This window comes from Vespula vulgaris, chromosome 1 (genome assembly GCF_905475345.1).
Source record: "Vespula vulgaris chromosome 1, iyVesVulg1.1, whole genome shotgun sequence".
Taxonomy (NCBI): Eukaryota; Metazoa; Arthropoda; class Insecta; order Hymenoptera; family Vespidae; genus Vespula; species Vespula vulgaris.
The window spans coordinates 1,292,501-1,299,267 of NC_066586.1; positions in this window are offsets into that span (position 1 = coordinate 1,292,501).

Genomic DNA, 6,767 nt, shown 5'->3' on the forward strand with positions numbered 1-6,767 from the left:
TTAGTTAGATCTTCGATGTGTATTTTAAAGATGCTCTCGGTGTGTTCAGTTCGAATATGTAAAACTGCTTGAGCGCTATTACCTCTCTATCTCTCCTTCTTTATCTATCGTTCGTCTCTCCTTTTTTAACTCTCTATTCATATTCTCTCTCACTTTCTCTCTCTCTCTCTCTCTCTCTCTCTTTCCTTTTCTTATTTCCCGTTTAATTCGAATAACAATCACTTTTCTTTTCTTTTCTTTTCTTTTCTTTTCTTTTCTTTTTTCCTTTATTTTTCGTTTAATTTTAATTTGTTTCGCTAAATATATCACAAACTGCCGGCGGTTACGTTAACGACCCACGAATTTACGAGGAACGCGTCCGTATTATTATTAATAATTAGCAGCGTTTCGTTGTTGTCGAACAACACTCTCGCGGCACAGACGCATCATTTCGTAGCGTTCTATTCGGGCGCATTTCGTCGTCAAATTCGTGTGCCACCGCCAGAAAAATATAACGTTAAGGGATTATATAGTTAATAGTTACATCACTGTCGGAAGACGCGACGATCCGAAGGAGCCCGAGGACACGCGAGCTTTATGTATGTATATTTATTTTATTTTATTTTATTTTATTTTACTTTACTTTAATTTACTTTACTTTACTTTACTTTTTTTTCTATTTATTTATTTATTTATTTATTTATGTATTTATTTATGTATTTATTTATTTATTTATTTATTTCGTTGCTTCTCTAATTTTTCTTTTTTTTTCTTCTCCTTCTTCTTACTCTTCTTCTTACACTTCTTCTTCTTTTTTTATCACTTTCTCCCACAAGTGAGTTTTAGTTAGATAATTAGTTACTTTATTTGTTTATTTCGTAAGTGTTTTTTTTCTTCTTTTCTTTTCTCAAATACGAGTATCGGAATCCCTCGGGATTCTTCGGCCTTGTCCCCCCCGAACCTTATACGATTAGTTTTAAGTGTCGAGCTAGTAATTTTTCTTTCTTTCTTCTTTCCTTTCTTTCTTTTTCTTTCTTTCTTTCTTTCTTTCTTTCTTTCTTTGCTTCTCTTTTTACTTTCCATATATTTATTTTGCCACAAAAGATTCTCTCTCTCTCTCTCTCTCTCTCTTTCTCTCCCTTATTCATCCTTAAAGTGTAAATATGTATCTTTATAAATTCATGACCTTATGTATTACGTGATTTTCTCTCTTTCTCTCTCTCTCTCTCTCTCTCTCTCTATTTCTATCTCTATTTTTTTTATCTTCGTTTTTCTCCTTCGTCGATCTTTTTCCCATTTTCCCCTTTCTTTCTACTTTTTTCGTGACCTTTCAAACATGACATTTGACTTTCTGTTTATATATATATATATATATATATATATATATATATATACATACACATATATACATATACATATCATACACACACACACGCACACACGTACATACATTACACATTACACATCACACACTCACATACACACACTTGCTCGCTTTTATTTTCTTATCTCCTACCCTTCTATCTTATTATTCTTTTTTTCAAAAACTTATAGTCAAGGGTAGGTGATGGTGGTAGTTATGGTGGTAGTGATGTTCGTGTTATCGTGTCGGAAGAGCACGAGGAATGGAAGGGCGGCATAGATTATAGAAGACATCAAGCCGTTTCCGGATGATAGTAGGCGGGCTTTGTGGAGCTAAAGGCACCGATGCTGTCGAGAAACGAAATATATCTATCTTTACATTTGTGAAACGTGCAAAATATTCTTTTTCAAGGACGTCAGAAATGGCTGTACTTAGAAAGAAGAAAAAAGGGACCTTCGTATCGAACGGAAATCCATGAAAACGGAAACACCTGAACAACGTTTGTTTAAAATTTATGATCTCATTGGAATTTTTTTTTTCTCCTTTTTTTTATTGAGAAAGAAAAAAAATATATATATTTTTTTTATACGTACACGTTTCAAAGTTATTTTTATTAAAATTCTTTTCTCCCGCCATCGAGGAAAAATTGAACATTCATAAAAAATAAAATATCCGTATCTATATTTGAATAACCATTCAAGCGGAGAATTCATTTTTATCATCGAGAAAGAAATGAAATATTTCAAATGAATAGAATGTTAAAGGAACAAATGAAATATTTCGATTAAATATTTCAAAATTTCACTTTTCTCTTGGAATAAGATTCGTCAATAAAAATAAATTGCGACCGGAACAGGAAAAGAAAGAGAAGAGAGCAGACGAGATTAAGAAAACAAAAAAGAAGAACAAATAATTGTAAAGAGAGAAAAAAAGAGCCGAGCATTGTCAAGTGTTAACGTTCGATCATCGATTAAACGATATGGGAATTCGGGAATTCGTAGTAGTAGAAGGTGAAGAAGAATGATCAGCAGCGATAGCGATAGCAAGACCGATCGAATCTGCACAAAAGCGAGCCTTTATCTAACGCGCGTTAACCCGTTCTGTAATCGCGAAATCAGCGAGGTACCGAGGACCGCAAAATACGGCAAGGAAAGTATCTCGAAGCGAAGGTTATTCTTTAAAGCATCATCAAAATAGCGAGTTCGAAGTTTTTTCCAATCACGAGTACGATGAATTCTCTCTAATTGAATTTTCTTTTCTTTTCTTTTTTTTTAATATTCATTTCTTTTCTGTAGATATTTGGTACACATTTTCCTCCAACCCATCGAGATTAGTATAACGAACACGGCCAAGATCGTATATCGAAAAAGTAATCTATTCTCTTTTCGTTTTTATCTTTGTTTGTTTGTTTGTTTGTTTTTGTTGTTGTTGTTGTTGTTGTAGTTGTTGTAATAGTAGTAGTAGTAGTAGTAGTAGTAGTAGTAGTAGTAGTATAGTAGTAGTAATAGTAGTAATAGTAGTAGTAATAGTAGTAGTAGTAGTAGTAGTAGTAGTAGTAGTAATAGTAGTTGTAATTTTTTTCTATCTATTTTCCTTACGAAGATCTATCTCTGAGCAAAATAGGATGCATTTGGGAGTTTTAAACCTCCGTGTTGATTACGAGAGGAGACTCGAAAGAAGAATCTTTTCCTTTTTTCAATAGCCTATCTCGTCGTCTACGTAGAACGATCGTACGATATAATGTTTTGCGTATAAGATTACATATAGACACACTAAGAAGCCTTATCTATCTCTTTCTCTCCCTGTTTTTCACTCGCCAAGATATATGGAATAAGAATAGAGATACGAAATAGGGAATAAAGGAAATGCGTAAAAGGTGAGCCTGTGAAATAGGGGAGGGATAGGCGAGGGACAGGGTGGGGGCGAAAGAAGAAGCATAAAAAGGAAGATGAAAAAAAAAATGATCGGCGGAACCGGAAGCAGCGTGTAGCTTTGACTCTTCGAGGCCATCTCTCTCTATCTCTTTTTATTTCTTTCTCTTCCTTTCTCTCTCTCTCTCTTTCTCTCTCTCTCTATCTATCTATCTATCTATCTTTATCTATCTTACATCTCTTTCTCATTCATTCATTTTCCGAATAAACGACAGAGTCGTTTCGAAGTCGAGACGTCAGTTTTCTCACGGACGAAGATCATTTCTACACACGTAAAGCTAATCAAGACTTAGGCTGAGATACATCGACATATGCTTGCGTGATTATTATTTCTGATCTGTTAAGATTTCTATTTCCTACCAGCTAAAAATTCGTGATTACTAGAACGTACTCCTAAAGATTAATAATCTATAATTGAAAAATATTATAGTCCTCAGTTAGCTTAGTTTCAAGAAGTTTAATATGCTCGTCGGGGGTGGTTTTTCTTTCTTTCTGGAGGGTGGCGTATGGGTTGCGTCCAACTCTAAAATCGACCCCCACGACTTAGATAACTTATCTAACCTCGTTAAATTTGATCTAAAACGATTTCTCTCTCTCTCTCTCTCTCTCTCTCTCTCTCTCTCTCTCTTTCTCACTCTCTTTCTCACTCTCTTTCTCTCTTTTTTCATACACTTCACTCGTGAAATCTCGGGAACGATTATGCGAGTACGGATTATCACTTGTATTCATTTTCATCGATTACACACGAATCCCGAACGAAGAATCTTAAAATATACGATCACCCTCCCAACCCCATCCCACCTCAATCTTCCTACCCTTCCCCTTCTCGTCTCTTATTCGAGCAAAAATCTGCGTTTCATTCTATTTACGTAGATTAATAATGGCCACTCTGGATAGAATAAAAGGAACTATGTCTCGAAGTAGATCCTCACAATTCGAGATATTACGATGATTATTTATATAATAAAGTACATTTCACGTTTCTCCGAGAATTTTCTATCGGACGAGATTCGTGTCCGACGAAATATATATATATATATATATATATATATATATATATATATATATATATATATAAAATCATCGTTCCTACGACGTTTTTCACCCTGTACAAAACAAAAAAAAAATCAAATGGAGAAAAAAAAAAGAAATGAAAAAATAAAAGGAAAGGAATTGAAAAAAAAAAGAAAATTTTCTATCTTCGTTCACGCGTATAATTCTTTCGTTTCTTTAACACTCCCTCTTCCTCTCTCTCTCTCTTTCTCTCTCTCTTTCTCTCTCTCTATCACTCTCTCTCTCTCTCTCTCTCTCTCTCTCTCTCACTCTATCTCTCTCTTAACAATCGCAAACTCACTTTTCTTTCTATTCTCATTCTTTTTTCGCATTCGAACGGTACGATATATTATCGGATAAAAGTCGATCGAACTATAATGCGACCAAGGGGGCTTGCCGCCATTGTTTTCTTTTTCTTTTTCTTTTTTTTTTTCTTTTTTTCCTCCTCCTCCTCCTCCTCTTCCTCCTCCTCCTCTTTTTCTCCTTCTTCTTCTACTTCTTCTCTCTTTACTATTTCAAATAACACCGCGCTTTATCCTCTATATATCCACTTACGAGTTATTGTAGAATAAAAATCCAAAATATATATGTTATGTGTATATATATCCGTTCTGTGTTAAGCGTCGCGTCTAACGCGACGATAGTCTGAAGCGCGTTCGCAGTTTTTTTTCTTCGTCTTCGTCTTTCTCCTTTCTTTTCATCTCTCCTTATCCTCACCCTCTCACCCTCTCTATCTCTCTCCCACTTTCTTCCTCTTCTTATTTTTTTTTTTTTTGCTAGGGTTTTCTCTTTTTTTTATACGATATATAACAGCTAAAGACGTTTCGTTCCGACACGACACGATTAGTCTCCTTCTAAAACTAAAGTCCGTTCGTTACGCGTTTTTTTTTTTCTCTTATATAGTTATTATTATTATATTTATTATTATTATTATTATTATTATTATTATTATTATATTATTAATATTATTATTATTATTATTATTAGGTATTATTCATTAATGGCTTAAAGAAAATTTAAGTGCGACGTTTTTTAATTCTCGTTCGCGGACAAGCTTGTCCCTGGTGTGTGGACGGTCTGTTAGTGTATTATTTTTTTATTTTTTTATTTTTTTTTTTTTTATTTTCCTCTCTGCTGTATATCCGTATTATTAGTATCATTAGTAATATTAGTATTATAACGTTGTTATTATTAGTATTATTATTATTATTATTATTAATATTATTATTAATATTAATATTATTCTTATCATTAGTTATTATTATTAATTATTTCCATCAGTTCCCTCTCGAGCGAGCTCTAACGTGGAACGAAGTTTTTGTGAAAATCGAGAATCGATAAATCGATCGATCGAAAATCGACCATCGTGTTTTTCTTTCTTGTTTTTTCTTTTATTTTTAGGGTGAAAACGTTTCTACCGTTCCCTCGCCTTCTCGTTCCCACACGTACTCTCACGCTCTCACACTTTCTCGCTCTTATATATTTCCTTCCGTTCGTTTGTAACAAATCGAAAATATGCGTTGCGCGCTAAAAGTTCTAGATAAGTAAAGTCATGTAAGTACACACTTACGAGCGTTGTAATAATTGGCCGAAGAGAGAGAGACGGCACGATGTTAAAACGGAAAGATAAGAAATCTATCCTTCTCGTTTCGCTCTATATATTTAATCGGACATTATTATACAAACAAACGGCTCTATGACCGAATTGAAGCAGATATTATTTTGGACATTAAGCATTAAGTGACGTACTTATCGTTTCGCGATCGTCTCGTTAATTTGAGTTATTCGATGTCGACACGATCAATAGGGACGATTTATATTTCCATCGTATTCTTCTTTAAGACGATCACGTGCTTCGCGAAAAGAAAAGAAAAGAAAAAAAAAGAAACAAAAAGATTGAAGGAGAAACAAAAATTACGAACGTTCCGTACTCGTTTAGAAATTAATCGATCGCTTAATAGAGACAACTTGCTAAGAAGCAACTCGAAAAAAGCTCCTTGACTCAAGTTGGAAAAGCTCGAAATTTTATTCGCAGTCGTTCCATAGTTTAACGAAGTTTCTATAGTATCCTATCTCCAATATTCATTCTCTTTCTTACTTTCTTTCTTCTTCTTTTTTCTAATCCTTTCTTTGATCATCTCGTCTCAGTTACTTCAAAGAACTTTTGGAATGATGTTCGCGATTCTTCCTTTTCATCGTCATTATCATCATCATCATCATCATCATCATCATCATCATCATTCGTCGTCGTTGTCGTCATCGTCATTATCATCATCATTTTTTTCTTTTTTTTCTCCTCTTTTATTTTCTTTACACAAAACCTTTGCCTTCCTTTTCTCTTTCTTTTCTTTTCTTTTCTTTTCTTTTCTTCTCTCTCTTTCCTTATCATATTTCGTTTCCTTCTTCTTTTTGCTTATACAAACATTTCGTTTTCGTCTATT